The sequence below is a fragment of the Anser cygnoides genome, chromosome 6, assembly GCF_040182565.1.
Source record: "Anser cygnoides isolate HZ-2024a breed goose chromosome 6, Taihu_goose_T2T_genome, whole genome shotgun sequence".
Taxonomy (NCBI): domain Eukaryota; kingdom Metazoa; phylum Chordata; class Aves; order Anseriformes; family Anatidae; genus Anser; species Anser cygnoides.
Window position 1 is genome coordinate 29,357,557 of NC_089878.1, and position 20,587 is coordinate 29,378,143.

General features: G+C 35.4%; 1 long non-coding RNA gene across 1 annotated transcript in view; it reads left to right on the top strand.

The window, feature by feature from the left end:
* The window catches only part of LOC106034214 (uncharacterized), a 155,654-nt gene that overhangs the window by 80,947 nt on the left and 54,120 nt on the right, over positions 1-20,587 (top strand). The window contains exon 3 of the long non-coding RNA XR_001205864.3: positions 20,531-20,584. This is a non-coding gene — a long non-coding RNA (uncharacterized lncRNA). The remainder of the gene's footprint in view (positions 1-20,530; positions 20,585-20,587) is intronic.

Here is a 20,587-nt window from a genome sequence, read left to right on the forward strand (position 1 = left end):
CCCTTTTTTGGACTCTCTCCAGTAGCTCCATGTCTCTCTTGGAGACTAGGGAGGCCAAAACTGGACACAGCACTCCAGGCATGGCACACCAGTGCTGAACAGAGGGCAATAATCACCTTGTTTGTCCTGCTGGCAATACTCTGCCTCTTGCAGCCCAGGATACCATTAGTCTTTGCTGCAACAAAAGACTTTGCACTTTTCTGTGTTGAATTTCTGAAAGAGGGGTGGTAGGAATTAGAATGAAAATTAATAAAAATAAGAGGCACAGTAAAAGTCTTGATGGCCAAGAAGCTTTGTTTTTTTTTCAGGTAAGAAGACAACTGACTACAATCCCATCTCTGTTCAATATCAAAGGCAGAAACTATAAGCAAAATACAAAGAGAAAGAGAGGAAGAAAGTTTTAATATAATTTTAAAATTAATACCAGAGAATTGATAAGGGAAGTTAAAAAATCTAACAGCTAATAATAAAAAGAAAAAAAATGTCTCAGGGACAAAAATCATTCGTGGAATTTTAAGTTTGATAGGAATGCAGAACAAATGCAGGTGTGTTTAATAGTTACCTATATTTATATATTATATGCATATATATAAACCAGCATGATATGACCATGATTTTATTTTTCCAAGCTATTTATAACCAAGTATAATGTTAAATGGCACTTGCTAAATATTCTGAATTCAAAATCAACAGGCTTTAATCATTTGAAATCTGAAGTCTTAAAAGAGTATGTAGAGATCTGAAGTTTGTTTTGCATTATAGGAAGTATGAAAAATTAATGTTGATATTAATGTTGATAAAGCAATGTTATGGCACTGCTAAAAATTACAGGTACTTAGCACCAAATAAGTATTAGAAAATAAACTCATCATTGATTGTAGTCAAAGCAGTAGATCGGTTCTGAGAGTCCATTAACAGGAGCTTGTGGAAGCCATGTTTTGTCAAACAAATTTTGAAAAAATCTTGTTTGCCATGAAGGTATTTCTTAACTCATACGTCCTCAAATCCTCACATTGTATGTACCAGAAAGTAAACAATAAGTGGGTCAGAAGAGATTTTTATCATGTGAATGTGCTAATGAACCATTTAAGAAGAATCCCTGAATGAATTTTTCATGAACTTTATTAATACCAAACTTTCTATTGCAAATGTACTGAAACATAGTCAATAGATCTGCTCATGAAAATCTTTTGTCTATGGACATCATTCTTAAAATAAATCAATAACAGACAAATTCCAAATGCAAGCAAGAAAGAATGAAGACTTCCTTTCTCATTTGTATCCTAAAATATGACACTGCATAGCAACTCACAGCAGGAAACTCAGTAAGAATTATATAAAGCACATTAATGCAAATTGTCAGAGCATAGCTCATTGCAAAAGTTGCCACGTAAAGGGAAACAAGTTCCTCTAATTAAATCTAAAACCTTTACAGCTGTGAAACTATAAATTTTTATCTACACTAGCAGTAGCTGTAAAATTTAATCTAAATTGAAGTATTAGGTTTTTCTCCCCCTCCTACATAAAAACTTACATGAAATTAGAACATGCCTTTTAACTTCTGCCACGAGTACTGCATCTAAGACGTCAGTGTGCTCTTCCCAGCCAAAATACTTATTAGGCTTATGTTCATTAAGTAGTCTCTTTTGTCCCTCCCTTTCTTTTCTTTGCAAATCATGTGATTTTGACTGAGAGAGGGGAGAAGCACAAAGTTTTTTGTTTTCTTGTATCCGATGCTCTGGTAACAATACACACAAGATCTGAGTGGTGCTGTGCTGACAGCTGTGTCTGAACCTCTGGCTCAAGGCAATCTCATTGGAGCCGATTCTTACCTGGTGTAACTTAGTCACACTCCCTTGTGCCACTTATATCATCAGATGATCCCTGAAAATTTGCTACACATCCAGACTTGTGTTTGAAACTTCATGAGACAGATTTTTATCAGTTCAGATCAAAGTATTCAGGGATTTTAGTAGACAATTTGTTGTTGCTGCTTTTTTTTTGTTTGTTTTGTATTGTATTTTAAATGAGGCCGTAGGCCTTCAAAGGCCTGAAGGTGGAAGGAATACTTTTCACAACCTAAAAACTGTTCTTGTGATTACTCTCTCACATTAGTTAGTTTGGATTTATACCACTAAACCGTACAGAGACAGAAAGTCCTGTGGGCTGGTTCCAAGTTCAGGACAGATGCAAACATTGCTGTCTTGGCTCAGGCCTTCTGTGTCATAGCCATAAGGAAAATCTTTGTGCATGGCAGGTTCACTTGCCAACACTCCTCCACAGTTCTAGTCTAGTCAACATGTCATTGAATTTCCATTTACCAGGTTCTTAAGGTTCCCTAGTGATTCCTTCTGTATATCAGCATAGCTTCTATATACCCTAACTTGAGTGCATTGTGATAGGTGCTATCACTGTAGCTCTTCTGCACTTCTTTTTTTTTTTTCTTGCACAGAATTTTTTGCAGGAAAAAGCACATTTTTTTTTCCTTTGTGTCTTTTTGGTTAGTCTGTATTAGCTGGGAACTCTGTCTGTGAAACAGAAATTGGATGAACATCCAACAAGGTTATGGCACCTTTACTGAAAGTTGCCGGAGATGTTCTTTTCTTAATGTTCATTCCTACATCTGATGAAATTCCTTTGTAGTAGTTCACAAGATCTGTTTTCTCTCTCTTTTTTTTTTTTTTCTTTTCTTTCCTTTCTTCTCTCCAGAAGGACAAGGGAGAAGGTAAATTGCCCAGTGCTGGAACTTAAAATTTGTCTGAAGTGCTTCTTCTGGGTATAGAATGGATTTTTAAAGCAGCTTGTTTACAGAATCCAACTTCACTGTTTCTTTCTAATTCGTATGTATCATGCTTAGTATAGAACATAAAATTTTGTTTAATTGTTCCATGTTTATTTAAAAGTTTTTGTTACTTTCTCAGCTGGCAGGCCAAGAAATTTAATTTTTGCCTTCTGAGAGAATCACTTTTCTAGCAGTAAGATCTGAGAAAGAAAGAATTCACAAGGATTTTCAAAATTCACCTTCAGACCTGCTTAATCCAAAATCAGATCAATTTCATATTTATGGTGATAAGGAAGAAGAATTTATTAACAGTTAATACAATTATGCACCTCCTGGCTTCAGTATTTTGAAAATTTAAGTCTGTTCTACAGAATGTTCTTGACAGATCATGCCTTATAGATACAGATCTGGATGATGAAAGCCCAGGAGATGCTGATCTGCCCTGAACATTGAACCTTAGTCCTCTGTCGTGTGTTCTCCAAGCAGCAGCCTTTTAGCTGGGGAATGAAAACCTGGTCCTTTGTGGTTATTAAATTTACACATACTTACAGGAATAGAAACTCCGGTGCACAGAACTGTGACACTTGTTCACAGAAAATGGTACTGATGGGCCTCCTGGTAAACACTAAGGTTTTCAGCAAGCCAGAACTTCACTGCCAAAACTGTAGTTAGACTGAAACATTAGGGCTACCACAATCTACTAGAGACCTGCTTTGAGAAGTGGGGATTTCTGGAGTCCCTTGGAATCCTTTGGTACAGACAGCAATGCATGCCAGTGGTATTCTCTGTTGACCTTTCTGTGTGTGAGGGCTGCTGCCTCTGATGTATTAGCTGGATGTCTATAAACAAGTCAAAGCAAAAGAAAATATCACTGCAGTAAGAGAGACTCGTGGGGAGGACAAGGTATGAGGGCATTAAGGCACAGGTCTGTGATAGAGAATGTCTTTATTCAGTTCTTAGCGAGGGCACAGGTTGCATAATGTAATTCTGTGCCCATTCCCAAACTGCAAATCAAGTCTTTTTTTTTTCCTGTAAGACTATAAAGCAGAGCTGGGGATGGACTTTTATTATGCTTATGTGCAGTACTTAGAACTCTTAATAACCCAATCCTAAGTGAAGTGTCCAAGTACTATGAATAATAATCAAACCATAACAGCAGGAGGTACCTAATGAACAGAATTAATGTATCTCTTGTTCCAATTTTCTAAGATTAGTAAACTTGTTATAGTCCTAGTGATAAATACCTGGCACTGACGTTTTCTCCATTGGAGGATATTTTGATTACTTCTTTTGAATGCTAATTTCTTTTTTCCCAAATGAGTTGCTAGACATTAATAGCTATGCCCAAAATCAGGTTCTTGTGTGCCATTCTTGACTGATCTGTCATGAAATTAGCCTGGCAGCTTCTCAAGTACTTTCATTTCCTGGTCATCAGTATCAGCACTTCAAACAGTACAACAAATAAGTGTTTATTTCACAGTAAATCAAGGAAATATTAGCCTCTGTTAGAGGCTCTTTTTCAGATTGTCTGTCCCTATAGGCAGAGATGAACTGATGTGATTCATTTTGATGCAAAAAGACCATTTGGATATATTTAAAAATAAAGCAGCAGTGTGTTTAAAAGTGACAGAACAGAAACTGTTCTTTTTTTTCATAGCTCATGTGCAAGGCATTGCTTTCCATTATTTTGTTGGAGAACAGGAGTGAGTGCAAAAAGGTTATTTATCTAAATTAGAAATGCAATAATACACCACAAATATGATATACTGCTAGAATCCCACTTTTCTCTTGTCAGTTCTTGGTGTGTGTGTGTGTGACCTGTGTCAAGTCTCTTAAGTTTTCCAGAGTGCTCCTCTTCACAAATAGAAAATAACAGCAACAGTCTTTTCCATTTTTCTTCTGAGTTTCAGATACTGCAGTGAGAATGTTTTTAGTTAAGCAAAGCACAATTTTTAAGTTAAAAAGATGACAAAGAATAAGAGTATTACAGCTGAGAAACAGTCTTAGATAGCTGGCATAAATTATGAACTTTGTAAAGTTCGATCTTTTTTTATTTCAGCAATTCACCTTAAAAAATACATGTCTTGGAATATTGCACCATCTCAGCACCTCATAAGCATTTCAAGTCAGCTCTCACTACTTTTTAAAATTATTACTTTGAGTGGAGTGATAGCAGAGGGCCACCAAGATACTCTAGGAACCTTAATATATACAGGTAGAAGAAGAACTTGTTAACCCAGAGAAGAGGAAGCTAAGGCTAGGGGAATCCACCTGCAGCTTTTTACTTTCAAGAAGGACAGAGTAGATGGAGCCAGACCTTTGGAGGTGTGAAGTGAAAGTGCAAGAGGCAACAGAAGGGAAATTCTAAGTAGTTAACAGAAAATAAAACAAAAAATCAACACAAACATGGTCAAGTATGGAACAACAGTGCAGAGAATATCGAGTCTCCTTCCTTGGAGATTTCTGAAACCTGTCTGGAAAAACCCTATACGAACCAATCTTACTTTGTGGTTAACTCTGCCTTGAGCAGGGAATTGGAGCAGACAAACTGCAGAGTCCCCTTCCAACTTACATTGTTCTGATTACAAATAGGAAAGTCTAGAGAGAGTTGATCTGTGTGTGCTTATTATAACATATTGCATATAACATTATATAAAAATGCAGTATGTGTAAGAAAATATACCAAGTAAATTGACAAATGCAAGATGAAAGTCTATTTTTCACAAAGGTACAGGCATCTTTCAGATTTTTTATATTTCTTAGTTTTTTTTTTCTTTTTTCTTTTTTCCTTACCCTTAAGGACCTGTCTGTATATGGATCTCATTGTGCAGTATGCGCAGGCATGCGTTTATAACAGCCTAGTGTTTTGTCCTGTCTTCCTCCATTCATTTACCAGTCATGAAAAAGGACAATTTATACTGGCAGATCGGATGAGATTGTTCCGCTTAACTGTTTGACCTACCACTGCTGCAGTCAGGGAGGCTGCTCAGGAAAAAATCTTGTTCACCCACAGTTTACAGCCCACTCTTTTAAGAAGAATCATCATGCATTATACCAACAGACTGTCCAGTTACATGATTCATGAACAGGTTGCTCACACTGCTCGCTTGTTTTTGAGATGGGGCTGGAGTAGGATTACTTTGTCTTAAATAAGTAAACTCCAGAAGGTTGCAGAATCACTTTGTTCACTGCAAGACTCATCTACATCATAACTTTTCTATGAGGATCAAGGATAAAATTTCCCACTTTCAAAAGCAAAGTTTAAAGCTACACATTACTCACATTACTATTTGAATCTCCATTATTAACTACTTAGCTGCATTACCACCGAAGTCACTCAGAATTCACCTGTAAATAGTTTCCCAATGAACCTTTACATAACCACCTGTTCATCAGAATTTCCTAGTAGGGTGCTATGTCTAATGTAATTATTATTTCAAGTATTTAACTTGATATAGACTGCATTTCTCAAGAAATTCCATTCTGACATCTAATAGTAAGCATTAGCTTCCCAGTGGGAATTTTCTTATATTACCAGGTTTTTGTGGCAACTTTGCAAAGTAGTGAAGAAAAATAATAAACATTGTTATCAAAAACATTTTTTGGGAAAATGCTGAATCTTTTTATACACATATATTAAAAAAAATGAACTAGATTTTCATATTTCATCAGAAAGATAAAAACTCAGTTATATTTGTAAGCTTTCCCAGAAATACAAAAACAAATTGTTATTAGAAGCAAAAAAAAAAAATACACTTGAAAAAGTTCTAACAGTATTTTGTATATGTCAATGAACCGGAAGAAGCTTTTATTGTTTGTACACAAAGGGACAAAGGATGTCAGCACAAATAATTTTATTCATTTTATTTTCATTCCCATGACTAAATCCTATATCTTAGGTAATTCAGGACTTGGGGTTTTGTGCATCATCCCCCAGAAGCTTGCAGAGTTTACGTGGCGATCGCTTTTCCACCTAGCCTCAGACTGAAGATCTTTGATCAAATGAGGGATTGAAAACACCTGATTCAGTAGGATATGAGGGCAAGTTAAAAATATTGCTTATTTTTTTTTCATTGTATCATAAAACCCAATCACTGTATAATGACTGAGGCTTCTTATTCATAAGCTAAACAGTTATTTTATTAGTTTTATAACTTTTCAACAAAGTTGTAATGCCTAGGTTAGGGATTTCAAAAAAGCATAGCTCTATTTCAGGTCTTAAAATTGTTTCTTCCCAAATGAAGATTCACGTTATATTGGGGTCAAAATGAATTCTAATACTAAGATTCATAGCTAACGTGGGCTATATTGCCTGTGAAGGCAAACTAAGCCCTGTGGCAAAAATTAGTATAGCGACATTTACTTAAACAGTTCCAGAGATAATGAATATCCCAGACACAAGGATGTCCTGTTTCTGGGTCAGGTACTAGGTATTTAGATCCAGTGGTAGCAATGACTACAGTACAAATAAATATAACAGCACAGTTCAGTGTTTGAAAGTTCTCTCCCCCTTTACTAACTTTATTGTTTATGCCAGGACATTGGATATGATTCACCATGTAGAATGGTTTTCACACCTGCCATTTAGTTGAACAAATTCTAGAAACCTAACCCACAAAAAGGCAGGCCTTAGTTCACTGGCAGAAATGGGACAGGTGGCAGCTCTGACACAGGCTTGAGAGAATAGAGAAGATTACACAGAGTGGGATGAGGCTCGTAAAATGCTGAATTGCATTCAGCTTTTAGGAACAGGCTAGAGAATTTAATGTGGCTTCAAGGAATCACATATATAGTTTGACTGGAGTTATTTAGCTTATTTTAAAACCTGTATGGGAGAATCTTAGTAATTACACTGGAGCTGGGATGATTCCTCTACAGAAAACCATTCACTCACGTCAACAGAGATTTATTTCACAATCCTAGGTGCAGTGAAATATCAGTGGTTGTTGATGAAATGCTTGTTGTGGAATCTGTGGGCTTAGTTGTTGGATAGTCTTCTGATTAGGATAAAAAAAAAAAAAAAAAGACTGATGAAAGATGCTAGAGAACAAATTAATGTTTTTTTTACACTTGATTAACTGCTTAATATTCTTAATGTGCTCAAGGTACTGGAAACACTTGGAGGGTAAACACAGAGAGAACTCAGAACCTGAAAGTTAAAGTCACTGAAGCCAGATTTTAATTAAATTTAAATTGAAAACAGAGAGGGAATTAAAGTATCCATCACATTAAAAAGAAAAAATTAAAGCAGGTTCAACACCAAAAAAAAATAAATAAATAAATAGAAGAAAGAAAGAAAGAAAATCTCCATTGAAAACTAGCGATCTGACTTTAGGCAGTTTGTAGGGAATTTATTGCTGCAGCTGAAATAGTTTTCATTATCATCTGGGGCCCAAAAGTATTTGCTGCTAAAGAATCAGGAATCGCATAAACGTGTAGTTTAAAATTTGAAGTAATTTCAAAAGTGAAATTCTTGTGAGATTCTGAAACTTTTTCCAAAAAAATTGTCAATATAAACTATCAGAAACTTAAGGTAAAAGGTTAACATACCACATTTGGAATCCAGCCATTGATACCAAATTTTATGTTGCTTGGATAGAATTTCATTATAATTAGTATGTATGTTCAGTGGATCCATCAGCTGCATTTGAGGCTACTGAAAATCACTTTAGAAGGTGACTGACAAAAGGGAAAGAAAAACAGAGGCGCATAAAGACAATCAGATTTTTCTTTCAGTCTTGTGTAGAGAATCAATGCATTTTGTGCAGTTACAGTTACAAATATATTACAGATACTTTACATTTAACCCACTGTATTTTAAATCTTTTCAGTTCACTGAAGTGCTTTAGGCACTTGTCAATGAACTCTACCCCTCTCATTTTGGCTACAATATTCTCGCCAGTAGTTCTTACTGATTCTTGTGATGCAAGTTTTCCTCAGACCTGCCAATTGCTTCCAACTTACCACATTCCTTGTCTCATTGTGCTCATCGTTGCCAGCTATCATCAGATTTGTGAGTTGATAGGTTATTTCTGTTCAGGTTCCAGCTCCTGCAGTCAGAAAGACTTTCTGTGAAAGTTTTAATTGTAACTTCTGAGCTTCTACTTATCATTCACACCTTGAAAATACAACTTCCAGTAACAGAATAAATATTAAGAAAGGCTTTTATTTATCTACTGACAATTTCAGAATTGCATCAGACTGCTAATAATTATGTAGTCTCCCTCAACTATTAAGTTTTTCTTTTTCACAACATCTTTTGGTCATGATCTTTTTTTTATTACTATTATTTTTTTTTAATTATTTTTTTAGTAACAGGTGTGTGGGTAGTCTTAGATCAGTTCTCTAAGATATTCATAATAAGGATAATATTCACCTAAACAGACTATATCCTGTACAGATAGGCATATTTGACAGTCTTAGGATTTAAAGTGACAGCTCAATAGTTTTTTTGTTTTGTTTTGTTTTGCTTTTATCCCCTGTTGTGTTCTATTCTTTTGTCTGCTTATTGCTACTTAACTATTTGAACTATTCAGCAAAACAAAAGTGTACAACTGCAAAGCCTCATTTTGCAGTTTACTGGAAAGGAGGACCAGAATGCATCTCAAGAGAGAATGCTGGGTGAAAAAAGACTTACCCAGAACACAGTATGGCAGCAACAGAGAAACACTCAAATTTCAGTTGCCACAAGGCACAAAAGAAATATTTCTTGCAAGAATGTGTTTGAGGGGAAAACATTTTTGAATTTTATTAACATTTTGAGGAGAAATATATTCCTTTCCTGCCCAGATCTAATTAAATACTTTATAAAAATGTACCTGATGTTTGTGCCTGTGGTGACTTAATGTTTCTATGGCTAAAAAAGAAAAAGGAATGATTTCCCCACAGGAATATAAGGAATATTTCATACAAGACACCCTGACATTGGTTTATATATGTGTACTCAAGAACTCCTAGCCCAGAGAATTCAGCGTCTACATGGATACAATTTGCAAGCAATACTATTGTATAGAGTGCTTAAAACATGGCTTTGCACTTAAGGTTAATTGGGGAAACAACCTGACATTTACAGGGTAATGCTGTGTTTGTTTCCCTTGTGTTTCTAGAACAGCCAGATATTTACATGACATTTTTATTTAAAAAAGGAGGAACACAAGAAGGAAATTGTATTTGCAGTTCAGGCTGATTGCAACATTATCCTTTAGAAGGAAAACAATGACATTTGATTATGAGGGAATTTACTCCACAGACTTCACACAAATTACAGAAGTAAAGCTGGGTCTTCAAGGAAGGGACTCCAGCCAGATGAAGTTGAAACCATCATAGCCTTCTTAGGCCAACTGTTTTTCTTTCAATTCAGGATTAATATAAAGAAAGAACTTCATTCTGTAAACCGGACTAAGCCCATTACTGGCTACATTCTCACTGTAGCATAGGCACGTAAGCATAGAAAATGTCTGCGTCCTTATTAATTATTCTGAGGAGGGACTTTTGAGAAGGTGGAAAACGACAAAGGGAGCGTAGACTGGAGATCAGATCAAAATCCTTTAAGCCAGAATTTAAAACAGTGTAAATCAAATGATGGGGTATGTGGAGCCCTGCTTTTTGTAAACCATCAGAGGTTCTTCCCCTTATCAGCACTCTGAAATTCTGGTAGCATTCAAGGGACCATAAAAAGTTATATTTCAACTGAGTATTGTGCAGGACTTAAGCCACATAGCTCCCAGGGTAGTTAATACTTTTCTCATGGATAAGGAACAGTGGAAACACTCTGAAAACATACAAAAATGTGTCTAGTGCTTTAAAGGGAGTAGTTATTGATGATGATTTTCTTGCTGAAAATTGTGGCACGATTGTTGATGGAGTAGCCAGTGATGCCAGTCAAATGTTTTATTGAATGTCACCCTCAATTCATAGAATAAGCCAGTCAGTTTGCTCTCTCTTGTTGTTTGTCAGCAAAACAGAATATCACCATGCTTGTGTTAAATGCAGTGGAAAAACAAGAGCTGGAACAAACAAAATTAATCTAAGCTCTTGATATGACCAAAAGGTGTTGACTGGATGCAGTGTAGCAAAATAGTGACAGCTCTGGAATTGTAGGATAGCTGCTTTATTTCTGATAAGCCTTGTGGTGTCCTCTGTTTTTCCAGCCAGCATAAATGCATTAAGCTGATTGTTCACTGCATTGTTCTGGTTTCACACCAACATGAATTCAAATATAAACCTGTGGTAATGTAGTGAGAAATCAGGACAAGAATCAGCAATGAGTCCTTAGGTGGCACAATACTACGTGAGAGATAGTAGCATCGCCTTTTCCTATGCCTAATTTTGCCAAAGTTTGCAGATACTTCCCTACTATTCCATCTTATTAAGCTTTGGAGATGATATGCTTTGTGGAAGAACCTGTTGTAAGGCAAAGCACCCTGCTGCAGAGTAAATGACTTTTGGAATTCTTACGTCTGTACGACTCTGCCAATAACTCAGTTGAATGGCATCTGACAACTGATTATTACTTTTTTCTAAGTTGAACATCTTTCTGGTAATACTAGCAAAGTCATGACTACATTCATCTGTCAAGGATCCTCATTAATGGCTTTTTTTTTTTTTTTTTGTTCTTCTAAATCTGATCTTTAGTACATCTAGACATCTATGACCAGGTAGTTTCAGTGGAGCAGTTGTACTACAGAAAAAAGATGAAGAACAGGAATAGATGTGCTGTTTGCCAGTGGCAACCTCAGCTAATGAGAGTATAGAGTTCTCATAATAGTGAGTCAGCTGTCATGCATTCTTAGAGAAAAAAACAAACTTGCAATCTTTTTTTTTTTATTTATTTTTTTGGTAAAGGAAGTCTACAGAGAAAATACTGGTTAGTATACTGTCTTTTTCTCAAAATATCTTTTCTTCTCACATTAGCAAAAGTACAGCATAATTTCTACAGGCTGCGGGTGAGAAATATTGCTAGAAAATATTCAGTTGTGTAATTTCTGTATGTTTTTTTGGAGCTCTGATTTCATAGTAGTGACTTCTTTTGTAGCGTTGTGTGGTCATTTAGAAACAGCTCAGGACAGTACTGGAGAAATGAACTCCATCCCAAAATAATGAGCCAGACCATTGGTCTGTGTTTGAATATTAAATTAACAAAATCCTTCAAAGTTTGTATTCTATTTCTGATTACTCATTCCTCCTGCACAGAGTAAACCCAAGGAACAAATGGAAGAAGAGATGATCACAGAAAATGCAAATTGTGCAAGTGTCTGCTAAACCATTTGGTTTGTACCCCTAAGGAAATTCTATACTAGAAAGGAGAGGTGACAGCTCTGTCAATGCTCCAATTTTATACACTAGAATAAGTAAAATGTCCCTACTTCCCGCCCTTTTATACACTTTGTGAGCACATGAATGATGTAGTGGTACTTCAAAATCAACTTATACTCATCAACATCATCCAACATAACTGAAAAGAAGCTGCTATCATCAGTAAACAGTCTTCAGCATAAAAAGGGCAGTAAAATGTATTTCTTTACTGTCTCCATACACTATTCAAAGTACTGTTGTTTAAGTGGGTTTCTGCAAACCAAGCAAGAAAACATTTTCCCTGATAAAAGTGTAATCCAAGTCCTACTGAAGGTCATCTAAAGGGTTCTCATTGACATTGTTGGGCTTTGATTCATCCCTTAATGTACTTTGTAAGACGTTTTATGGAAACATTTATGTTGGGCAATAACTGCTCCCAACCCTACCTTCCCTGTTGAAAGTCATAGCAGATCAAAACTTTAAGACTTCAAAGAACCTCTCTCCTGGCTTGCTTTTGCAGCTCCTCATTTTGCCTGACTTACCACTATTGAAAATTTCTCTTCAGTCTCCATTCACATTGATCTAGGCTGCTGCTGAAGGAGTGACTGACAAGCTCGGAACAGAAAATCACAAAACCAAGAAGAAAAAAGACAGCAAGTCAGCATGAAACTTTCCAGAGGCCAGCACGACTGAGAAACAGGCTCACAGAAACATAGAAAAGAATACAGAAAATAAGTCAGGTGTGCAGTGGATGTTAATGCAGGGGACAGTCCCTATTTCTTTTAAGCACAATATCTAAAAAGGAGAATAGGAATATTAAGGGGACTGATTATGAAAACACTCAAGCAAGTTTACATGAAGTTCCTACTGGTAAATTAGAACAGATTCTATGATCTCTGTGACACTTAAAGTGTTGTAACTCTTCCAGCTCTTTGCTGCATTTAACTCATTAGTCAGGCTTCACTAAAGTAGCTGCTGGATGGCTTGAATGAGTTGATAGCTGCATCTATCCCAAACTCACCACTATCTGACCACTAAAGCAAGTGGATATGAAGACAGTCTCCTCAGGATTGTATCCAACCAACAGAACAATACTGCCTTTTGTTCTTGGGATTATCATCTGCTTTTCTTTTAATACAATGGGTTTACAATGCACAGTGTAAAATCCTTAAAAGCTAATTTCTCTATTCCCACAGATCCTTTCTAAATAATTTAAAAGCTCTGTTTTCAAAGTTCACAAGTCATTCCCTATAATGGTTATACGCCTATGGAAGGCTGTAGTGTTTGTAACATGGAAATGTCTGTTCATGTAAAGTAAGTTGTTACCTTTTTACAGCTACTGATTTTAAAAGAAATTTAAAGTATCAAAATCTCTGTTTCTGCTGGAAATGCAGAAATGTGTGCACACATTAAAGAAATAAATATATTTAAAAACATGCTTCTTAAGGTGAACTTCAAGCTAATTTAATCATTTTTTATATATATCTATGCAGTATGAAACTCTAAGTCAAAATATATTTTACATTTATGTTCATTGCCCACAGTCTTCTCTTGCTAGGACCTGAACAAATTTTAAAAAGGAACAACTCTGTTTTATGAAGAAATGTTTATGCTATCTCAAAATACTGGATGAGAGTAAGAATGGTGATAGAAATTAACATGTGCTTCTTTTTCCAAGGGACTGTGGAAACATTTTTTTTCATTTTTTTAAAAAAAAAAGAAACATTATCATCTGTGTGTGACTGATAAAGGGTTATTGTAGTTTCTTCTCAATGTGTTCTGCCTATAACAGGGAGAGCCTGAAGCAAAATTTTCAATGTCATTACCACACATGTCCATGTAGAAATTAGCAAGGTTTTGCTTCATTGCATTATATGCTTGCTATCATAACATCTTAACTAGAAAGATTGTTAACAAGTGTCAGTAGTATTATCTATAGAAATTATCCTGAGTTGTTGCAGATAAAGGGAAAGGAATTGGTTGTTAGGTAAGTTGCAGTGAACTATTCTTCTGTATCAAACAGTGCATTCAGCCACAGGAAAATGAGTCCCCACACAAGAAGACAGTTTGCAAGAAAAAAAAAAAAAGAAAAAAAAAAGCTAATGTGGAAAGAAAAATCTCATTTCATATTTCTGAGAACTTTTTTCTTTCTGAATACTGTATTATCACCTCTATGAACTTTACTATTTTGGTGATCATTGCCAAAACTCAAGATTTTATATTTCCAGCCCAATGTTAAAAGCTTGTTAAAATATCATTGGCAAAAGATACAAAGGCAAAAGAAGAAACCGTAATGTTGCCATCAATGCTCAAAATTTCAACATAAAATTGTCAAAATTAATATTTTTTTCTAGTAGTTGTGCTTAAATCTTTATGTGCCAAAGAAAGCAGTCTCTGAATGGAAGACAATATTAATTGGTGATTATCCTCTGTCTTGGTTTTGTTTGTGCTTACTTTCTGAACAATCAGGGCATGGGCTTGGGAGACCCTGCTTCTCACTGGAGCCTTCATGCCCTGTAGTATTTATACAGCATAACAACCATACTATTCAGCTGTTTGCAGCAAAAGACCTGCCCACTTAGTCTCATGGTACAGCCCCTCACAGAGCTCTTTCACTCAGCTGTCTCACCGTCAGCCATACTTCTGGGCCTTGTTCATCTCTGTTTGTCAAATTAGACTCCTGGTCATATTGCATATTTACTGGGAAGTTTTTCTTCTTGCAGCTCTGTATATCTCATTTATTCTCTCAACTTTTGGTATTTAATTCATTTTTTTTCTTGCCAAAAAACTTTCTAAAAGGAAAGTTTTATGATTCTGATCCCTTAACAGTCAGGTCCATAGGCATTGGCTGACCTTTCTAGGAAAGTAAAAGAGCATGTTCTTGGTGTTCACCCCTGACCGAAAGCTAACTGCATATTAGCAAAAATCCTTCACATCATCCAGGATATTTACAGTGGACCCTAAGCAAACATTATGGAGTATGTTTATCTTCTTGAGGAACAAAGTTATTTATATAGGCATATATATAAAGTAAGAAAAATATTGTAGATGTGTTGAATTTTCATGTCGTGTGATGAATGAGGCATCAACTATGTATGAGGGTAGCTAATTGTGTAACTGTGTGTATTCACTTCCATGTACTGAAGTAAGACAATACAATTTATTCATTTAGTAACTGACAAGTTATTACCAACTTGTCTTCATCTTTACTGACAACAAACAAACAAACAAACAACAGTATTTCCATGGTATTTCCATGTGCGACACTTCTATGCTTCTCTCCTGGTTGCTACTTTGTCCAAAGTACGTTATATGAATGAAGAAATGTCAAGGATGTCTTCTCTTTCTGTCACACAAACGGACAGTTGTCAATTAACAAAAAAGTGATCTTAGGGCAGTGGAAATGTTGCTACCTGCAGCTATGTTCAGTCTGAGATGCAGTTATAAACTATTTATTTAGCTTAAATTTATTTACTTTGTTTCTCAGTATATATTGTATATTTTGAAAGAAAAAGTATTAGATAATATGATTTGAAATTCTACACAGGTATTTTGTGAACTGCTTATGAGTCACATCATTATTCCACATGTAATAAAGATGGTGCAGAAGAAGAAAGTAAATCTGTTAAAAGTAGTTTGGAGCCTATTTCACTGTTATTTCTGATTTCTACCAGCATCAAAGTTAAGTGTATAACTTGCTCTTACTTGATTTTGGATATCTGACTCCTCATTATGTATTCTATTAAGTTTCCAAAGAGCTGTCACAAATGTTTCTCTCCTTTTATTTTAGTTCTGGTATTTTTCAAAAAGTTCCACTCTTTCTTAGAATGCAATGTTTTTTGAATTCTTTCAGTGTAGAATGGTAGGTGGCTTGTCCTTTCTCTACATACTCAAAGGTCCACCGCTTCTAACCCAGCTGTACCCAAAAAAAATACAGGTTTTGTCAATATTTAGTAGCAGCAGTGCCCTGCACAAAGATAACAGTTCTTTCTTGAAGCTCCTCTGTTGGTCTGCTGGATTTCTGGGGCATGCCAACTATCTGCAGGTTTTAGATGTGTGCACTGTACTCTGTATTTACTTATGTCTCTGTTTATCAGCTATTGCTTTTGTTTCCCTTATAACATGTCTGGTTATTGATTAATGAGCTCTTGTATTCGGAATGTGAAATTTTAAGTTTAACAAAGCAACAGTTAAAATAACAAACATTAGAAGAAAAAGCTTGCTGAGAGAGGTTTTGCAATGCTGCTCCCCACCTACTCTTAACATCAATTTGAAACTTAGAATTGGATCTGTGCCCGTGCATGGGCCCCAGTCTCTCTCAGGGCCACTTCTCCTTACAGTGAGACTTCTCTGGTTCAGTACAATGTAGATACAAGAACAGTCCATAAGAATATCCATGAAAGGTGTCATTTGGGCCAAGATTTTGTCTTTCAGTATTGCCATCTTCCTTTTCACAAAATCAAGAGGTGCCACATAATTCCTGTGGAAAGAAGCAAACAAGCAAGTACAATATACGGTGTTCACTTTGTTATCTAAGACTTCTATTTTTTTCCTCTATCAGGAAAAAAAAAAAAAAAAGTATGGAAAAGGAAAGCGACTAAGATTTTGTATGAAAAATATCAGATTCTTCCTTAACAATCAAAAAGAATGGTGTGTCTTATCAGACCTGTGAAATATTGAATAAAAGAAGATCCCTTTTCCCTTTAGTGAAGAGGAAAGCTTATAGTTTAAACCTAAACAGCCATAGGCAAACCCTTAATGAAACTGATTTCTTGTGTAAGCAAGTCTAAAGATTTGTGTTTTAAAACTTAAGGACGTCAATTATTGAGAAATGTTACACAGTCAGTATTCATTACTTACAAACAATATTTACATTTCGAAGGTCAATATCTTGTTGCTGTTTGAATATGGAACTTGTATAACCATTTGTAAAAATGCTTACTTATATAGCATTTTCTACCTGATGGAAAGTTTCTGTACAATAATTTGCTGGATATTCTGCTAACAGTTATTCCTGGATATCATGAATACTGAGATGTTCTTGGTAACATGTAGCAAGTTTATACACAGTCCTTAATTTTTTTCTAAACTAACAAGCTATTTGAAATTTAAAAATATGGAGATTAGTTGGAAAATTACTAATTATCTGGCAAGGCTTAGGCAATAGCTTACCAAAACGATAAGGACAGGCTTTACTTCACCACTGGTTGATAAGAAGAAAAGACAATTGTTTCTTTGAAGTCGTTTTTTTTTTTTTTTCCTTAAAGACCTTAAGAGAGATTTCAGTTTAAAAAGACTATTTTTAGTGCAAAGGACTTTAATAAAATTGGAGTATGAGCTATTTTGAAACATAATTTCCACTTTCTATTTTTAACCCCAATTGATCTAAAGGGATGTCACAGAAAATCATACCAAAAAGAAGAACAAAACCTCTGGTTTTAAAAATAGCACAAGAATTTTTTCTTAAGGTCAATACCAATGACAAACGTGCTGTATTGACAGCTGCATATGATGATGCTAGTGATACCATTTCAAATGCACTGAGCCAAATAGAAGATTGCAGTACTGATAACTAAGGCCAATGAACTCCACAGATACACGCTTAGGGTCAAAGAGAAACTCTGTGACCACCACAGCAATGCAAAATCTTTAAGTGGTTCCAAATGGCAGAGAACGAAACCATCTGTGTACTTCATAGCACCAATCTCCAACAGTGTTGTGGGTTGGCCCTGGCTGGCAGCCAAGCACTTACACAGCTACTTGCTTGTATTTCATTATCAGTGGGATCGGGAGAAAATAGGAAGAAGAGCAAGAAGACTCATGGGTTAAAATAGATACAGTAAGATCACTTGTGGATTACTGTCATGAACAAATGAGCTGCTCCTTCATTTACTGTGAAGGTGGTCAAATGCTGGAATAAGTTTTCCAGAGGGACTGTGTAGTCTTCATCCTTGAAGATACTCAAACTTGACTGAACACGGCCCTGAACAACCTGCACTACAGATGTTCCTGCTTTGAGCAGAGGGAGTTTGGACTAGGCAATCTCCAAAGAAGCCCTCCAACCTCAGCAATGCTGTGATTCTATGAGACTGCAGAAAGAAAATAATAAATAGCTGTGGATTAAATAAACAGCACTGAGGGTGGTATCAGCTTTATTAAGAAAACAAACAGCAGCAAGGAGGGTTTAAAGATAACAAAAATAATACCAGTGACTTTCTGGACAAAATAATATAGAAGTTATACAATTGTTACTCTAAGAAAAACCTTCCATACCTGCATGGAGGAGAGACTGGATTTTATGGGCTGTTATCTGTCACCCTTAAACAGGCCTAATATTTGAATAGAGTTGAATGTTGAATATGTTCAGGATTTGTTTAGAGCACTGTGGGCATTTCAAAGTCCTCCTTTCACTGAAGGAATAAAAAGAAGTATCCAGCTGTTACCTGTCTTTGCTGAGATTCTAACACCCATATTTCCTTTGGTCTGAAAACAAGTCTTTCCCATTTAATAACTTAGCCCTAAGATTTCTGTGTTTGGCAAATCACTTTCTATTCTGAGCTAGATGTTCAGACAGATGTTCATAATGGGTATTATGTACAGAATTTACTTCACCCATATCTACAAATAATCACCTCTGGGTAAGTAGAATTCACTAGGCCACAGAGGGAGAAAATAATTTTACATCCCTTTGACACTACAGGAGGAATTTTAATATCTAAATCTTTGTCGATGAGGCAGATGTCTCTATAGGTGAGCATGACCCTCTGCAATCATTTTAATTCATTTATCTGTAGGAAATTATCTAAAGTTTAATACAATAGCACGTGAGAACTTACTATATCTATAACTATAAAGTTGATATTTTCTCTTTACCTCTTCCTGCAATATTTACGTCTTGTCCAAACTATGCTTCTTAACATTGAATAAATGTCATTGAGTCATTGACAATTCTGAGTCATTGATTCATTGATCCATAGGGACATTGGTCTCTTACTGAAGTAGAATCTTCCTAAAAAATCACATTTTTCCTTGGAAATTCTCTGATTTATGTACTAATCAAAACCAACTAGTATTTCCCTGTCAAAACAGAGGTGTTAGAGAGGTGATCTGTCTGATGCTATTTTATTTCTGCTATTGTTTTCCACTATATACTTTGACCATACCTATATAATAGACTCAGCATTAATAATAATAATAATAATGTTTGTGGCTGATTCAAGATCACAGTGATATTTACTCATTTTTCTGCTCATCACATCACAATAACATCAAAGAAACAGAAAGAGTCTGTTGCCTGCATCTGCAAAGTTTTATTAGCTATACTGTATGTAAGCATAAAGGTGTTAACAAGTGACAAGTTTGAACAACATTTGATTTAAAATTGGTTCTATGAAGACTAATAAAATGGAGCAATATTGGCCTAATAGGTTTGTTCTTTTATGGATCAAGTCAAATGGAGCACAGAACATTTTTATTCTCACTAGCTAAATGTATCTAGTTATGTAATGGCCAGAGTATTGCAATGGGAATACTAATGACAGTAAACAGACAGGGTACTCTATTCCAAATCAAATGGGCTCAGAGATTAGTCATTTTCTCTTATAATAACAAATGGACTTGTCAAAAATAAACAGAAGGAAACCATAAAAATGAAACACCTGCTATTTCTTTTTCACAGATGTGGCTGCATATGGGTAGAGATACATAAATATAAAATACTTGAAATATTATCCAGAAAATTAATCACTCTGTGGTCTCATAACATCAAACAGAACTAATAAAAGAAAAAGGGAGCTTTGAAATCTTCACCTACTAGCATGATTCCAATGAATCTTCTGTCACTTGTACATTCATGTTATTGCTTTTCCAAGTTTTTTTATGAAATTTTGTCTTTAAGCTTCAAATTGTCATACAACTTCACAAATCATTAACATTCATTGTTCAGTTGTTCAGCACACTGAACAACAGCATCAGATATGTGTTTAATAACAAAGAATACATTCTCTCTGAAAGAACTTAAGAGATGGCTTCTCTCATGTTTTGACATTAATATTTAGGGTATTAACATTTTAGCTTCTCTTTTGAACCTAGCACCAATCAGATCAGGATAAACAATAATATTTAGGGAGACTTCAATGTCCTACAGGAATATATAGGCTCTATTTAGTTCATAATCAAGCAGTAACTATTGCATATATAAAAACAGTATGTACATAAAATCATGATTAATTACATTACTTCAAAATTTAAGGGCTATGAATTTAGCTCTGCCTTCTGTCTTTCACTTCTGACACTTTTATACACCCACAGGTGAAATTGTCTTCCTGCAAAATTGTAGAGGAATTTTGTCTATACCTTAAATGAGATTTTATCCTCTATCTAATCTGACACTCATAAAACAGACATGTAAGTACTTCCCTTCCCTATCTCACATTTGTTTTTATTTCTTAATAGGTGAATATACAGTACCTAGGAGAAGAAGTCACAGTGACTCCTCTTTCTGCTAGGGTA